The sequence below is a fragment of the Mustela putorius genome, unplaced genomic scaffold, assembly GCF_011764305.1.
Source record: "Mustela putorius furo isolate JIRA1106 unplaced genomic scaffold, ASM1176430v1.1 tig00003987_pilon_pilon_pilon, whole genome shotgun sequence".
In the NCBI taxonomy this organism is placed as follows: Eukaryota; Metazoa; Chordata; class Mammalia; order Carnivora; family Mustelidae; genus Mustela; species Mustela putorius.
This window is the reverse complement of record NW_025422126.1, coordinates 3,167,408-3,185,169: the sequence shown is the minus strand read 5'-3', so window position 1 is coordinate 3,185,169 and position 17,762 is coordinate 3,167,408. Positions and strand designations below refer to the sequence as shown.

Below are 17,762 nucleotides of genomic sequence, written 5' to 3'. Positions count from 1 at the left end.
CAGTTAGGATCCAAGCAGGAAAGTAGAAACCACACATAGCTATTTTAGGAGTGAACTCAGTAAATGGAATTAGTTTAAACCTTTGTGGGAGGACTGAACAAGCAAAAGGGATTTTTTTTTTTCTTAGATTTTTATTTATTTATTTGACAGAGAGCAAGATCACAAGTAGCAGAGAGGCAGGCAGAGAGAGAGGAGGAAACAGGCTCCCTGCAGAGCAGAGAGCCTGACTCGGGGCTTGATCCCAGGATCTTGGGATCATGACCTGAGCCGAAGGCAAAGGCTTCAACCCACTGAGCCACCCAGGTGCCCTGGCAAAAGGGAATCTTAAAGTGAGTTTGATGTAGTAACTGCATTAAACAGCTAGCTCATCTAAGACTGAGAAACAATGGGAGGGAACAGTTGGAATTATCAGAGCATAGAAGTCTGAAGGGATCTGAAGGACTACGCCCTGATTCTCTGCGGAGAGGGTGTTGCCTGGTGCTGCTGGTTTCTCAGGTGCTCCCGGGAAGGGCCTATAGGAGTCCAGGTTTGCTTGAGCTCTGCCCAGCTGGTGCTGTTGCCTCGGAGGGGTGCCATGAGGCTGGTTCTGGGAGTTCAGAAAGAAGTGGGAAGGAACCAACTGCTGTTGTCAAGAAACAGCACGCCTAGGAAGGAGGAAGTTCCTGCTTTCCATTTTCCCTTTAGCACCTCCTATTGACAGAGCCTAACTGTGAGCCAGCTGGCAAAGGTGAAATGGGGTTGGCAGAGTCCAAGCCCCAATGTCACAGAGCAGAGTATAACAGGGTAGGTGGAGCAGCAGAGAGACGATAACTTAACTGGCATAATCTAAAAGGATGTTTATTGTATTTCCCCAACCATTTCCAGGTGTATTTAGTAGGAAGATTTTCAGGTTATCTGATTTATCATATCAACAGTCACAGCAATAGCTACGTTCTTTTTTTTTTTTTTTCCTCAGTATATACTCTGAGCTAGGCATGACTCTAAGCACCTTGCATGAACTGCTTCCCAAAGTTCTTTAAGGTAAATACTACCATTATTACTGTTCCCTTTAACAGGCAAATAAACTGAGCCACAAATAAATCAAGTAATCTACTCAAAGTCATACAGTTTGTAAGTAGTGGAGTTGGTGTTCTGATCCAAGCATTCTGGGTTCTATAACCCCCATTCATTTTATTTTATTTTTATTAATTTTTTAAATTTTTTATTAACATATAATGTATTATTAGCCCCAGGGGTACAGGTTTATGAATCTCCAGGTTTACACACTTCACAGCACTCACCATAGCACATACCTTCCCCAATGTTCATAACCCCACCACCCTCTCCTTACCCCCTCCTTCCAGCAGCCCTCAGTTTTGTGAGATTAAGTGTCTCTTATGGTTTGTCTCCCTCCTGACACCATCTTGATTCATTTATTCTTTTCCTACCCCCCAAACTCCCCACATTGCATCTCCACTTCCTCATATTAGGGAGATCATATAATAGTTGTCTTTATAACCCCCATTCTTAATTTCTTTTTTTTTTTTAATTTTAATTTTTTTTTTTTAATTTATTTTGACAGAGAGAGATCACGAGTAGACAGAGAAGCAGGCAGAGAGGGGGAAGCAGGCTTCCTGCTGAGCAGAGAGCCCGATGCGGGGCTCGATTCCAGGACCCTGAGATCACGACCTGAGCTGAAAGCAGAGGCTTAACCCACTGAGCCACCCAGGCGCCCCCCATTCTTAATTTCTTAATTATGCTGAAAGTCTTCCCTGTGTCCAACCCAAATCTATCTTCCTGTAATTTCTGCTCAGTAGTTCTGGTTTTGTCTTCTTGCAAGAGAACACATAGGTTTTTCTCTTCACCTGCATGACAAGCATGCATATATTTGAAAAAAGTTCTCATGTTTTCACTGCTAAACTTCTGTAGTTCTTCCCTCACATTTGCTACAACATGACTTTTAGACCTTGCACCACAGTTGTTGTTATTCTTCACTGCATATACTCTGACTTTGCTCTTTAAAAGGTGGAGCACAGAGTTGTCACACAACCCAAGCCTGCATTGTGTTTTCTGTAGCTCTGTTACATTCATGGTTCATTGAGAGCATAACAGCCTATCCTCCACCTCCCACTAGAGGCATCCTGCTCCCTCCTCTACCCCAAAGGCAGCCTTTTAAATATGAACTGCTGTACCAGGTCTCTACCATCTTGTATTAGTTTGGCTGATTTCTTTTACTGTGAATGCAAGCCTTTATATTTAATTTCATTAAATTGTATTGTGTTGCTTTTGGTAATGAAAGCTTGGTTACAAAGCTTGGTATGAGCTTGCCTTAGTAACAGAAGGTTGCTTTTGGTGTTGAGATCTTTGCCAGAACAAATCTAAAAACATTGTATTTTCTGTCCTTCATAGTTTATAATTCCAAAGTTGACAAGCAGGCTTTATATGTTTTCACTCTGTCTTTGGTAAAAAAGCTATGATGGTAGGTTTGAGAAGCAAGCTCTATGTTATACCACTACAGGCCTTCAGTTGATGGAAGTTTGGGAGGGAATAGTTTTGATTATTCTTTCTGCTAAATTAGTGGAGGAGCTATCTGGAAAGGGCAATATCTTGGCTGTCAGTGAGAGGAGGAGAGAGTCAAGGTTAAGGGTTGGCCATTGGGCAGTCAGTCACCCTAATAAGGGACCACTAGGCAGAAGTAAAATGATCTGGTGGCTGTAGAAGGGAGAGAGAGCATATTGCACAGCATGCTCCTGGGTTGAGGCCTCTGTTGACAGCTGTGTCAGCTGCCCTTTCCATCCTATTTAAGGGCTGATTTCTTTGAAGCCAGTGCAGGAAATGCCAGTGATTCAGCCTTGCAGATTTATTCTGCCTTACTGCATCTGAAGACTGTTTTATATGGCGAGGAGTAAAGACTTCAGACATATTTATTTGACCACTTGGGTGCCTTCCTGTGACTGGCCAGAGACACTTGTTTTGCATGCTGTCAAGTTTTTGGTGCCCTGTGGCAAGGTGGATGCAATGTGACCCTAGCTCTTGGGTCCTTTGTATGGGTAGTAACTGTATTCTGCCCTGTAAGTGGGCATTTGTCAAGTGTCTCTGCTGGATGGCCTCAGTAAAGGGTGAGGTAATAATAGCTTTTATTACCCCTTTTCTATCCTTCCTGTGGTGTGATGGTGTGAGTTTGAGGGAAACCTCTTGTTCCCTTAGAGATTGCCACTGTACCCCTTATGAACTATTGCAAAGTTGACTCTGGTTGGCTGTTGACCTCCAAAGCCCAGTTGCCTTAGGTAGTGAGCAAATAAGTAATGAGCACCTCTTTTATCTCTCTCAAAGAGCTGAGTATACAAAGAAGGGTTTAATACAGTAATTTCTTCCTTACCAGCTGTTCAAACCTACAGATTCTTTATAGGAATAATAACTATTTATATACTCTTGTATAAGTTCAAACCTGTAGATACTTTATAAGAAAAATGTAAAAAATACACTGTTCACCTAGATTCACCAATTGTGAACACTTTGCTGCATTTGTCTCTATCCTTCATTTTCTGACACTTTTGACTGTTACATGTGAACATCATGTTACTTCATTCTAAATATTTCAGCAGTGTTTCTTTCTTTTTTTTTTTTTTTAAGATTTTATTTATTTACTTGACAGAGAGAAATCACAAGTAGACGGAGAGGCAGGCAGAGAGAGAGAGAGAGGGAAGCAGGCTCCCCGCTGAGCAGAGAGCCCGATACGGGACTCGATCCCAGGACCCTGAGATCATGACCCGAGCCGAAGGCAGCGGCTTAACCCACTGAGCCACCCAGGTAAAAACAAGACTGTCTTCCACTATACAGTTAGCACTTAGGAAATTTAATATTGATTCAGTACATTCAATGTATAGTGCTTGTTCAGACTTCACAAAATTTCCCAGTGATGTCCTTTATACACTTTTTTCAAATCAATCTTCATTGAAGGATCGTGCTTACATTTAGTTGCCATGATTTTGTCAGGCCCGTTGAACAATTCTCTAATCTCTTAATCTTAAATTTTTTTTCTATCATAGTATTGACATCCTTGAAGAATTTAGGTTACACTTTTGCAGAATATATATATATATATATATATATATATATATATATATATATATATATATATGTTTTTAACTTTTTTTTTTTTTAAGATTTTATTTGTTTATTTGACAGAGAGAGATCATAAGTAGGCAGAAAGGCAGGCAGAGAGAGAGAGAGAGAGGAGGAAGCAGGGACCGATGTGGGACTTGATCCCAGGACCCTGAGATCATGACCTGAGCTGAAGGCAGAGGTTTAACCCACTGAGCCACCCAGGCACCCGCGGAATATATTTTTTTAAAAGATTTTATTTATTTATTTGACAGAGAATCCAAAGCAGACTCCATGCTGAGTGCAGATCCCAATGTTAGGCTTGATCCCCCAACTGTGAGATCATGACCTGAGCCTAAACCGAGAGCCAGATGCCTAACCGACTGAGCCACCCAGGTGCCCCAAGAATGTTTCTTAATTTGGATTTGTATGATTGTTTTCTCTTGATTAGATTCAGGTTAAAGGGGCGCCTGGGTGGCTCAGTGGGTTAAAGCCTGCCTTCGGCTCAGGTCATGATCCCAAGGTCCTGGGATTGAGCCCCGCATCGCATCGGGCTCTCTGCTCAGCGGGAAGCCTGCTTCTCTTCCTCTCTTTCTCTCTGCCTGCCTTTCTGCTTACTTGTGATCTCTGTCTGTCAAATAAATAAATAAAATCTTTTAAAAAATATATAAAAAAAAAGATTCAGGTTAAAATTTTTAGTAGAACTATGTAGGTTAATACAGTAGTGTGATTAGTGAATTAGAGACTAACACATGGACTCAGTATTTAGTTTTGCATGACCATATATAATTTGGCACAAGATTGTGTTGTCTAGTCTGTAAGCCCAACAGGAACTGAGAGAAGAGGGAACTCAGCAGGACCTGGAATAACTAGGAAGTACTTTGGCAGGAATGTGGATAGAGTTTGAGGTAATTGGAGTATGGCTATATAAGCTGCTATTTGGGTGTCCCATCCCACTATTAAGGTTGTATATCATGAAAATGAATTTCCTCTCCAGAGTTTTTATGTATTTAAAAAAAAGATTTTATTTATTTATTTGACACAGAGAAATCACAAGTAGGCCAAGAGGCAGGCAGAGAGAGGGGGAAGCAAGCTCCCTGCTGAGCAGAGAGCCCAGTGCAGGGCTTGATCCCAGGACCCTGTGACCATGACCTGAGCTGAAGGCAGAGGCTTAAGCCTCTGAGCCACCCAAGTGCCCTTATTTATGTATTTTTTATTTTTATATATTTTTAAATTTTTAATTGTTTTTAGATTTTATTTATTTATTTGACAGAGATCACAAGTAGGCAGAGAGGCAGGCAGGAAGAGAGAGAGAGAGAGGAAGAAGCAGGCTTCCTGTTGAGCAGAGAGCCCGATGAGAGGCTCGATCCCAGGACTCTGGGATTATGACCAGAGCCCAAGGCAGAGGCTTTAACCCACTGAGCCACCCCAGGTGCCCCTATTTATGTATTTTTTAAAGATTTGATTTATTTTAGAGAGCAAGATACTGAGAGTGCAAGTTAGGGGGAGGGACAGAGGAAGAGAGGGAATCCCAGGCTGATTCCATGCTGAGGGTGGAGCCTGATGTGGGGCTCAGTCTCATGAGGGATCATGAGCTGAGCTAAAATCAAGAGTCAGACATGTAACTGATTGAGCCACCCTGGCACCCTTCCTCTTCAGAGTTTCAGAGCTCTGTATCTTCTGTGGTATTTGTACTTTTGGGAATCCTCATACTTTAGAACTCTTGCTTTGGGTTCAGAGATGATGCCCATCATTTTGCCAGCTGCCTAACCTTGGGAAAGCTTCTTTACTTGCAAGCTAGAAAGAATATTAATAACCATCTAAGAGGTCATTGTAATGCTCAAGGTAAAGTATTGCATAAATATTTGATTTAAAATATTTGAATGCTTTTAGGTAGGAATAACACTTGGGCTTTTGCCATATGCTCCACTGGAGAATCCATTTCTTTTACTGCCTGACTCCTGAAGGTATTTGAATTTACCACTGCTGCATAACTGAAGGCATGGAAATGAGAGAGGCTAATGCAGAGAGAAGTGGGAAGACTGGCTTGATAAGTTCGGAGTATACAGTGGAATAGTGGGAAATAGGTTGAATAAATGCCTTAAGGCCATATAATGGAGGATTTAAAAAATTAAGTCAGATAATTTAGGTATGATGCTTTAGGCAGAAAAAAGCCATAGAAAGTTTTTGAGTAGGAGAAACACTTGGATATGAGCATGGTGTGGAGCCTCCAGAGAAAGGACCTTTTCTGGTTTGGAGACCAGAATCCTAACAGAGCAGAGCCTTCCCAGTACTGACCAAAGGGAGTGGGGGTGGGAGTGTGGTGTGGTTTAGTTTGGCAATCCTGCCACAGGAGGCCAGAATTTCTGCTCCAGTGACTCTTCCTGCTCTGCGACTGACTCACCCCGTTGACCTAGGCTGTGTGGCTTCCCTTCCGGTTGCTGTCTGATTCTATAGAACTCTGGAGCTGCCCAGGATGATATGAGGCTGAGCTGACCAACGTGGGTGGGATGGGAGAATGAACAAGCATTCCTGTCCCTTTGCCCCTTCCTGGCTAGATGCTAATTCTAAGTCAGACTGCCAGGGATCTCTTATCCAGGCCTGAGGAAGCTGTCTACGAGGAGGTAAGTTCAAGATGGTTCCTGCCCTCTCTGGTTTTTCATAAATCAGCTTTTTCCTGAACAGAAGCTTTACTATTTTTTCCCTGATTCATGTTCTTTTTTTTTTTTTTTTCAAAATTTTATTTATTTATTTGACAGACAGAGATCACAAGTAGGCAGAGAGGCAGGCAGAGAAGAGGAAGCAGGCTCCCTGCTGAGTAGAGAGCCCGATGCGGGGCTCGATCCCAGGACCCTGAGATCATGACCTGAGCCGAAGGCAGGGGCTTAACCCACTGAGCCACCCAGGCGCCCCCTGATTCGTGTTCTTCATAGTAATGTTCTTTCAGTTACTTGAAGCACATGGTTTACTGCAGGAGGCAGGAAGAGAGGTTCAACAGACATATTTTTGTTGTGTGTATTTTGGGGGTGAGGGGGGAGGTGTCCAGAGGTTTTCATTGACCCCTGCTCAGAGGTAGATTACCTAGAACTCTTGTGAGCTACATACTGAACAATGGCTCATACCCACAGGGACGATTACAGAGAGCTAGCCTGGTCTTTTTTTTTTTTTTTTTTTAAGTTTTTATTTATTCATTTTTCAGAGAGACAAACAGCACAAGCAGGGGGAGCAGCAGGCAGAGGGAGAAGCAAGCTCCCTGCTGAGCTCGGAGTGGGGTGTGGATCCAAGGACCCTGGGTTCATGACCTAAGCTGAAGGTGGAGGCTTAACCGACTGAGCCACCCAGGCATCCCAAGATATCCTGGTCTTAAGCCATCATTTCTCAGCTACTGGTTTCAGAACCATTGTGATGTACTTGAGTGTTCGTTATTTCCTTTCACTTTAAAAGACAGCAGTAAAAATAAATAAATAAATAAATAAATAAATAGAATAAAAGAAAAGACAGCAGTGAGGAACACAGAAGGGGGAGGAGTATGGATTAGTATATATTTATGGATTATGCTAGAAGTTAGGGTGACTGGGTTTCTAGTCCTGACTGTTGCTAACTAGTTATGTTACCAGAGACATTGCCTAACCTCAGTGCACTGAGTGATCTCATACGTAAAAATGAAAAGTTCGGATTATATGATCTGGAAGATTCATTCCAGGGTCAAAATATATGATTTTATAATGTGTGATTGTAAAGTAATACAATTAATATGTGACATATATTGCATATATCTTGCCCCCTTAGTTGTAGTTTCAGGACACCTAATATTTGTAAGTTTGTCCTGAGAGTAATTGTGTTCTCAGCCTTTGTATTTATTCTGGTGAGGCTGCCAATGCTCAGAATATTTTTGGCTTCTAAGCCAATCTTTTGAATATCCTCAGAAGTGGCAAATCATCACTCTTGCTTAGTGGATTCAGGTTTAGGAGATAGCCAAAAGATACTGTGAGCCAAAGAGTGAAACAAGGCAGTACATTTTTTGGTGAAGAATGACATGTAAACAGTAAGACTTAATTTTTGTGTGTGTCTTCATGTGGAGTAGACCTTAAAGGCAGTTTCCAAAGGAGTGTTTTATAAATATTTTGAGTGATGGTAATATTGTTAGAATAAGTTAATAACTTCCTGCAGAGACTGTTTTGACTACAGTTTTCATTTGATTTAATAAGATTGGAAATGTTTGTTTAAAAAGGTGTCACTTCCTTTATACTCACTGTGCATGTATGCTTGCTTCTAGGCCATGGTGACTAGATAGTGTGAGAAAATTTACCTTTCTCATCGTAGTCCTCCCAAATCACAAATGTGATTTGGGGACCAAAAAGGATCGGAATGTGCTGCTGTAGGACACTGTAGCCGAGGGGGTGTTAGCAGTCCCATCTCCAGAAAACTCAGTCACAGGTTCTTCTGGCTGTAGCACCCACTGCACACCAGCATGCCAGCACCCATCACATGGTGGGGCTGAACCAGATAGTTTGGTAGCTCGTCTTTTTGTGGGAAAAATTATATATCAAATTACTTTTTTTTTTTTTTTTTTTTTGGTCAGCAGGTTGGTTTGAGAAAGAGTGACAATGGGCAGGGGGGATAGAAAAAGGGAAAGCAGAGAGCCTATCTTGAATGCATTTGAAATAGGCTGATTGGTGTACCCCGGAATATGTTCCTGGAAATGGTGTTCTTGTTGATAACTAGTCAGTAGAATAAGGTATTAGGCAATGAGGTCAAAAGATTCTGTCACTAAGTCACTATATGATCATTTGCAATTCTTTCTTACTCAAGGCCTTGTTTTCCTCATTTTGGTATTGAAAAAGTTACATACTAAGAGTTCTAGATCTGAAAATAGGTATGTGTAAGGAGATTGGAGGTCAGGAAGTATGTACTTGTTATAAGTTGCTTGACTATTAGATTAGGGGATAGAAGTGAAATTCCTTTTTAGCCCCTAAATTGCAGTGATTTTGCTTTCTACAGGCAGTCACAGCTGAGTGATCAAACATGAAGTAGCTGTTTAATGGGAAGCAGGCACTTGGAGCTTTCTCCTGAAAAACAATCACAGGACATGCTGGTCCTGATAGAAGTCATTTGGTGGTAGGACCTTTTGTTTGAAGAAGTTTGGGGTGAATTTCATCCAAATGGACAGTGTGGATTTTGTGGTTTAGGAGATTTAGAGACTTTGTTCCCTGCTGTGGTTAATTTCAAGTCTTTCTTTAAAGGGATTCTTTTAATGATTGGGGCAATGAGATTCATTTAGAAAAGCCCCAGGTAACCACAATGAGAAGTTAAATGGCCAAGAGCAAAGCCAGTTGCTGGAGAGAAAGTGCCCTAATTAGTTGCTTTTGGACACTTAGATCCTATAGTGACCCCAAGGAGAGAATAGGCTGCTTAGTGAGCTCACTAGGCCCTAGGCTGGGAGATTTGGGCTCCAAACAGAGGAGGAGGTGACCTGTAGATCCACACCTCTTAATCTCCCTATTTCTTTTCTTTCCCTCAGTGCCCTTTAGTTTTAATTAGGATTGTGTAAACACAATCAGTTTGCCAGTCCCCTTAAAGTGGCAGGCCCATGACATTTTCTGTTGGTCATTTGTGCTAGGTAGGTGACTTTAAATTAGAGGGATTGACACTGGCTTTACTGGCTGCGTTACTGAAAGAATTCATTACATTAGGGCCAGTTGACATTCAGTCAGGCAACATTATTTAGCACCTACTATGTGCAAGCATTGTGCTAAAGTGGAGCTGATAGGTGAATGAGGGGGTTTCTGCTCTCTAGAAGCTTAGTCAAGTGAAACATATTTGTAGCTAGCATAGACCCAAAGAGGAATGGAATAAAGCGTGTAGAGGAACAAGCAATACTGGGAACATGTAGAAGAGAGAGCAGTTGTTTTTAAAATGGGAGAATGAGAAGAACTTCTGAAGAGAAAAGGCTTTTGAACCAGGTTATAAAAGGTAAATTTAGGCCTTCAGTAAGTTTAAAAGAAAAAACATTTTGGAGGAGGTCACAGCATGGGCAAATATACAGAGCATGTTTGGGAAAAGTATTCCTGAGACAGGATATTTTAGAGTTAGGAGCTGGAGGTAGGCTGGAAAGGAAATTTGATGGTTTGAGCTTTATAAGTGTCATGTTAAGGGATATGGATTTTATTCTGAATGGAGTTAGCTGTTGAGTTTTATTTATTAATAAATTCTTATTTTTTTATTAACATATAATGTATTATTAGCCCCAGGGGCACAGGTCTGTGAATCGCCAGGTGTACACACTTCACAGCACTCACCATAGCACATACCTTCTCCAATGTCCATAACCCAACCACCCTCTCCTTACCTACCTCCCCCTGGCAACCCTCTGATTTTTTTTTTTAAGTTTATATATTTTTTTTAGTTATTTCTGCACCCAGCATAGTGCTCGAACTCACAACCCAGAGATCAAGAGTTATAGGCTCTTCTGACTGAGCCAGCCAGACACACCCTGAATTTTTTTTTTTAAGATTTTATTTATTTATTTGACAGACAGAGATCACAAGTAGGCAGAGAGGCAGGCAGAGAGAGAGAGGAGGAAGCAGGCTCCCTGCCGAGCAGAGAGCCCGATGCAGGACTCGATCCCAGGACCCTGAGATCATGACCTGAGCCGAAGGCAGTGGCTTAACCCACTGAGCCACCCAGGCGCCCCTGAATTTTTTTTTTTTTAAGATTTTATTTATTTATTTGACAGAGATCACAAGTGGGGGGTGCGGGGGGAGCAGGCTCCTTACTGAGCAGAGAGCCTGATGTGGGGCTCAATTCCAGGGCCCTGAGATTGTGACCTGTGCCAAAGGCAGAGGCTTAACCCCTTGAGCCACCTAGGTGCCCCCCCCCCTTTTTAAAGATTTATTTATGAGAGAGAAAGCACGTAGTAGCTGGGGGAGGGGCAGAGTGAAAGGGAGAACCAGACTCCCTACTGAGCAGGAAACCCTATCTGGGGCTCCATTCCAGGCTCCTAGGATCATGACCCAAGCTGAAGGCAGCTGCTCAACTGACTGAGCCACCCTGTTTTGTTTTTTAAGTAGGCTCCATGCCCAGTGTCCAGCCCAATGCAAGGCTTGAACTCATGACCCTGACATCAAGACCTGAGCTGAGATCAAGAATCAGATGCTTAACCAACTGAGCCACCCAAGTGCTTGGCCCCCTGAATGTTTTTGATGTTTGGAATAACATGATCCAGTCCATGTTACTTAGGTCTTAGTCTGGTTTCTTTCTTTAAAAAGAAAAAAATTATTTGAGAGAGCGCATGCTTGTGCACACGGAGCGGGAAGGGCAGAGGTAGAGAGAATCTTAAGCAGGCTCTGCACAAAGCTTGGGCTCCTTGCAGGGCTTGATCCCATGACCCTAAGATCAGGGCCTGAGCCGAAACCAAGAGTTGGATGCTTAACTGACTGTGCCAACCAGGCACCCTGATCTGTTTTCTTTAAGTGAAAGGTCTTAGATTTAAGGGTTAAGAAGGTGGTTTTCCTGGGTTCTTAGTGTATAAGGTTTGTCGGGCATCTCAATATAATTTGATTCCTCAGTTATATTTACTAAAGTATCTCCAAAAGCAAGAAGGCAGGAAATGGTTAGCATTGTCCCTTTTGGGGGGGGGGGACAGCTGAGCTTTTCTATACCCCAAAGAGGAAGAGGCATATACCTTGTGCAGTCTTCTTGCTAGTGGGTTGCTTACTTTTCCTCTAATTCTATGTGTGGTCCTATACATATTTCTCAGAAAGGGTGAACTTTTGATTATATACTGGAAACCAAAAATGTTTTTTGAATCTGATTGTAGGAAATAGGAAAAATACAGGAAAGGATAAAGAAGAAAACTAAAATTATCTATAATCCCACCATCTGGAGAAAATCACGTATTCCCATTTTAGTATTTCTTTTCAGTGTTCCGTACCTATACGTATTTCTGTTTTGCATAGTCTAAAGTCATATATTGCCTATAATTTTGTATCCTGCTTCCCAGTTACCATTGTATAAATTCATATAAATTTAAAATGTCGGGGTCCCTGGGTAGCTCAGTCATTAAGTTTCTGCCTTCGGCTCAGGTTATGATCCCAGGCTCCTGGGATTGAGCCCTGCAAGCCCCGCTTGGTGGGAAGCCTGCTTCTCTCTCTCCTACTCCTCCTGCTTGTGTTCCCTCTCTTGCTGTCTCTTTCTCTGTGTCAAATAAATAAATAAAGTCTTTAAAAAAAATGTTGCTGAAACTGTAAATACTTATAATGGCTGTATAATAGTCTATCATAGAGAATTTTTATAGTGCTTTCAGTTTTTCTATTTTAAACAATACTGTAATAATTTTATACAAATTATAAAAGTAATATATAAAACAACTAAGTCCCCTACACTTAATCCCTTTATCCTAATGCTATTCTGCTGACATAACCATTTTTATTTTATTTTATTTTTTTAGATTTTATTTGTCAGTGGGGAGAGAGCACAAGCAGAGGGAGTGGCAGGCAGAGGGAGAAGCAGGTTCCTCACTGAGTAGGGAGTTGGATGGGCGACTCAATCCTAGGACCCTGGGATCATGACCTGAGCTGAAGGCAGGCACCTAACCAACTGACCCACCCAGGCATCCTGAGATAACCATTTTTATTTACGAATAGTTTTTATTATTTATTTATTTGTTGGAGAGAGAGAGAGAGATCACGTGCGCATACATTTGGGTATAAGGGGTAAGGGGCAGAGGGAGAGAGAATCTTAGGCAGACTCCGTGCTGAGTGTGGAACCTCACACAGGACTCCGAGATTATGACTTGAGCCAGAGTCAAGAGCTGGACCCTTAACAGACCAAGCCACTGTGTGCCCCATATAAATTTTGTTTAAGATGAGCCTCACTGTCTACAATATCCACTGTGAGTTGGACAACAATCTATATTAAGAAACTGTTCTTTAGGGGCACCTGGGTGGCTCAGTGGGTTAAACCTCTACCTTCGACTCAGGTCGTGATCTCAAGGTCCTGGGATCGAGCCCTGCATCGGGCTCTCTGCTCCGCGGGGAGCCTGCTTCCCCCTCTCTCTGCCTGCCTCTCTGCCTATTTGTGATCTCTGTCTGTCAAATAAATAAATAAAATCTTTTAAAAAAAAGAAAGAAAGAAAGAAATTGTTCTTTAGATGTTCAGTTAAGTTGCTGTTTCGTTTAGACCCAAGTAGTAAATACTTCAGGCTTTGTAGGCTGTGTAGTTGCAGCTACAGTTGACCCTTGAACAACATGGGTTTGAACTGCATGGGTCCACTTATACAGGGTTTTTTTTTTTTTTTTTTAATTAAATACAGTACTGTAAATGTATTTTCTCTTATGATTTTCCTAGTAACATTTTCTTTAGCTTTATTGTTTGGTTACAGTATTAATACAGATAACTTACATGATAGATGTTAATCAGTTGTTTGTTATCTGTAAGGCCTCCAGTTAACAGTGGCTATTAGTGGTTAAGTTTTTGGGGTGTCAGAAGTTCTGCATGGATTTTCAACTACATAGGATGGTGGGGGTGTCAAGCAGTTTGGCACCCCTTATCTTTGCGTTATTCAAGGGTCCACTCTGTTCACCTCTGCAGGTCATAGTTTGTTGACCTTTGGATAGTGGGAAATATATCGGAATATGTTGTTGAGAAGGCCTAGCTGTTCAAAAACTATAGCATTTTTCTCAAGCTTTTTCTTTTCTTTATTTATTTTAAACATTTTATTTTTTTTGTTAGAGACAGAAAGCGTGCACCAATAGGGGTGGGGCAGAGGAGAGAGAGAAGCAGACTCCCTGCTGAGCAGAGACCCTGATGTGGGGCTCCAGCTGAAACCAGATGGTTAACTGACTGAGCCACCTAGGCACCCCCAAAGCTTTTTAAAGTATGAGGAACCCATTATAATCTAATATGGAAACATGTCAAAGAAATTTTTAAGTGAAAAAGGCAAGTTGCAAAACAAATCATACAATATAATTACAGGTATGTAGACCAAACACACTCACACTCTTTGTCTCTTTACTTACATACATGCATGTGTGTGTACACACACACACATGCATATAGACATATATGTATCTCTTTCTATATACACACATGTGTACGTGTGTGCATCTTTAGGAAAAGCTACAACAAAGTTTTGTTTTTGAGGAGGGGACTGCCATTGTGAATGTCGGTTAAGGTTTGGTAAATGAGTTTTATATTTTACTCTATATATTTCTGTATTATAATATTTCCTAATGATACTGTATTCTTCCTACTTGTTTGGATAGCTGGTGGTCCTATCTGCACTTGCTAGGGTTATGAGTGTGACAAAGTAGGATTAATTCCACAAGCCAGTTCTGCCCACATCAGTTGAGTGGGAAGCAGCTGCTGAGACCAGAACAAGGAGCAAATGTATTGGGTGGGGGTGGGGATGTGGTATGCGCAGGTGGCTGAGACAGGCAGCCAGGATAGGCCAATTCTAATTTACCAACAGTGAATATCACATGTCCTGTCTTGACATTCTCCAAGTTGCTTTGCCCTCCTTTATCACACTAGGCCCTGAGGAAAATTCTGTGAGCAAGTAAGGCAGAGATGGTGACAAGAAAGGAAACAATCAAAATATTGGATGACTAGAAAGTGTGTGTATAGAAATTTTTTTCTTTCATAAAAAGGAATATGCACAAGGATATGCATTACAGCATTGTTTGAAATGGTAACAGATTGAAAATAGCCATGTCCATCAGTAGGAAAATATATGAACACATTATTTTATGTTCTTTATGTGGACTGTTACTCAGTTTTGTTTTTTTTTTTTTAAAAGATTTTATTTATTTATTTGACAGACAGAGATCACAAGTAGGCAGAGAGGCAGACAGAGAGGAGGAAGCAGGCTCCTTGCTGAGTAGAGAACCTGATGCGGGACTCGATCCCAGGACCCTGGGATCATGACCTGAGCCGAAGGCAGAGGCTTTAACCCACTGAGCCACCTAGACGCCTGTTATTCAGATTTTTTAAAGTATGAGTTAAAATTTTTTATTTAGTGACACTTGAGATTCATGATAAATTATTAAGTGAGAAAAACAAGTTGCAGAGCAATGTTGAAGTGTAAACCTAGTTTTTAAAAAATGGAGAATAATAAAAAATCCTCTTAAATATAAAAATACATTTGTAGTTACATTGTAGGGGGGCATGAAAAAAATCTGTTAACATATCTTGTGGGAGGGCCCAGCGGGGAATGAAAATGGGCTAAGAGATTACAAATTTTGTTTTTTAATCTAATTTTGTATTGCTTCATTGATTTTAGCGAAAAAGGAAAATAAACTTGTTCAAGCAAGAGGGGAAGTCTTCTATTTTTTCATCTTAATTGATTTTTAAGAGGTGCTTTTAGTTTTTTATTGAGTTAATGAAGCAGAGAATTATGAAAGTGAAAAATAGAGTTAATATGTAAATCTTCTCCTGGGTTTAGAGGGAGGTATCTGGGTAGTAATCCTAGGAGTCAAAGAACCAACTTTGTACTTAACCTTCTGGGGTGTGAGCTTTAACTTAATAAGGTCACTTAACAACTGTTAAACAGGGCCCCACTTTCTCCATCTCTTAAATGAAGAGCTTGTACCCGAGACAAGGTTCTCCAAGGTCCTTTCTAGCCCTAACACTCCAGGATCTATGATCTCATGGTTGAACTACCTTAAGAGATTAGAACATTGTATTTTGTTTATTTTTAAATGCTTTGTTGCATTGTTTTTACGTTTTAGCACTCTGAAATTAGGAGGCATTTATAATTGGTGGCGTTTTTAAATTGTCATTGGCATTTTTCACATTTTTATTGTCTCTGAAATTGAGATATCTTACTATTGTACTGATAGTATAGGATAGTTCCACTTTTCAGATGCCATTTTTTTTTTCATTTACTATAATCTTAGTGCCTTACTGGGCTTCCTGGGCTCCTGATCCCATCAGATTCACTCACATCACCTAGTCACTATGGGTGACTTGTGAGTGAATATATTATTCGTGTGTGCAAAGGTGAATAAGTGGGTGAATATATTATTTGTGTGTGCAAGGATTTTGTGCATTCTTACTTAACTGTTAGTGCCCTATATGTACCTGCTTCTTGAGATGTCAAGCAAATATACATATAGCCCTGAGACATCCAGCTTTCTCAAATTTTTATTAGTCTATCTTAATTTTGCCTAGTGTTTGCTTTTTAATTAAAGTGAAACATACATACAGAAAAATGCATACTTTAGCTCATGGCTTGTCACAAAGTGAATACACCTGTGTCATTAGTGCCGTTTCAGAAATAACATTTACCAACATCCTGTTAGCCCTGTCCAGTCATTATCCCCCTGCTGTTTTCTTTTTTCCTCTCTTTTTTTTTTTTTTTAACTTTTATTTATTTATTTGACAGACAGATCACAGGTAGGCAGAGAGGCAGGCAGAGAGAGAGATGGGGAAGCAGGCTCCCCGCCGAGCAGAGAGCCTGATGCGGGGCTCGATCCCAGGACCCTGAGATCATGACCTGAGCCGAAGGCAGCGGCTTAACCCACTGAGCCACCCAGGCGCCCCTTTTTTTTTTTTTTTTTTTTTTTAACAAGTAGTCAGAGAGGCAGGCAGAGAGAGAGAGAGAGAGGAGGAAACAGGCTCCCCGCTGAGCAGAGAGCCCAATGCAGGGCTCGATCCCAGGACCCTGAGACCATGACCTGAGCCAAAGGCAGAGGCTTTAACCCACTGAGCCACCCAGGCGCCCCTTTTTTCTCCTTTTTTTTTTTTTTAAATAAAGATTTTATTTATGTATTTGAGAGAGACAGAGACCGTGACCGAGAGCACTGAGGAGATAGAGATAAAGAGGCTCTGAGAGAAAGAGAGACAGAGTGGGGAGGAGAGGGAAAAGCAGGCTCCCCACAGAGCAGGGAGCCCAATGCAGGACTCAAGACTCGATCCCAAGACCCCAGGATCACAACCCAAGCCGAAGGCCGACACCCAACTGACTGAGCCAACCAGGTGCCCATGTTTTCTTTTTAAATACAACAAAAACATATGTAGGGATGGTGACTCTGTTGGTTCCTAGGCGGGTGGGTGGCTCATAGTTATCTTGGGGTGAATCTGCTGGAAAGAGCTTCAGATTTGGAGCCAGAAGATCAGAGTTGCACTGTGGTCCTATTGTTTTATAGTTGTGTGACATTAGGCAAAGTACTTTTCTGAACTTCATTCCTCTTTGATAAAATGAAAACAGTGTCTACCTTGCAGAGCTGTTGTGAGGATCATGTGAAATATTTTGTAGATGGGAAACACTTTGGTAAGAAGCCATACTCAGATGCTAGGCGCTTTTAGTGAGGGAGGTAGAATCCTAAGCAGGAGATGATGTGAACCTGATGTAGGAGAGAAAATGGTGTTTGATCCCCACATCCATTCTCTTAACCACCTTCCTTTTAAATTTACATTGGTATGGTCACTGGCTTTCTGTTGAAATTTCCCCAAATGGAAATAATATAAAGGTCCGACAAGGGATCTCCAGAGATTTGGAATTTCACTCAGAGTTCATCCATTAATTCTCAGTGTGGGTGTCCCCTGGAGCTGTGCAAGACAGAGGCTTTGGCAGAAGATTAACAAATTTCAATAGCAAATGTATATACTACCTCTTTATTAAAGACCTACTAAGCAAGCATGTTTCTACCATAGACTCTCTTCTGATTATAGTCACA

The 17,762-nt window shown here is 41.4% G+C and overlaps 1 protein-coding gene across 3 annotated transcripts in view; it reads left to right on the top strand.

Moving 5' to 3' along the window:
- NUMA1 (nuclear mitotic apparatus protein 1) overlaps positions 1-17,762 on the top strand; it is a 77,636-nt gene that overhangs the window by 6,234 nt on the left and 53,640 nt on the right. The window contains exon 1 of one of the 3 annotated variants that reach the window (XM_045071479.1): positions 6,685-6,707. The exons of the other annotated variants lie outside the window; for them this stretch is intronic. The gene's annotated coding sequence lies outside the window, so the exon portion shown is untranslated. Of the gene's footprint in view, positions 1-6,684; positions 6,708-17,762 lie in introns of those variants that run through there. 3 annotated transcript variants of the gene reach the window in all.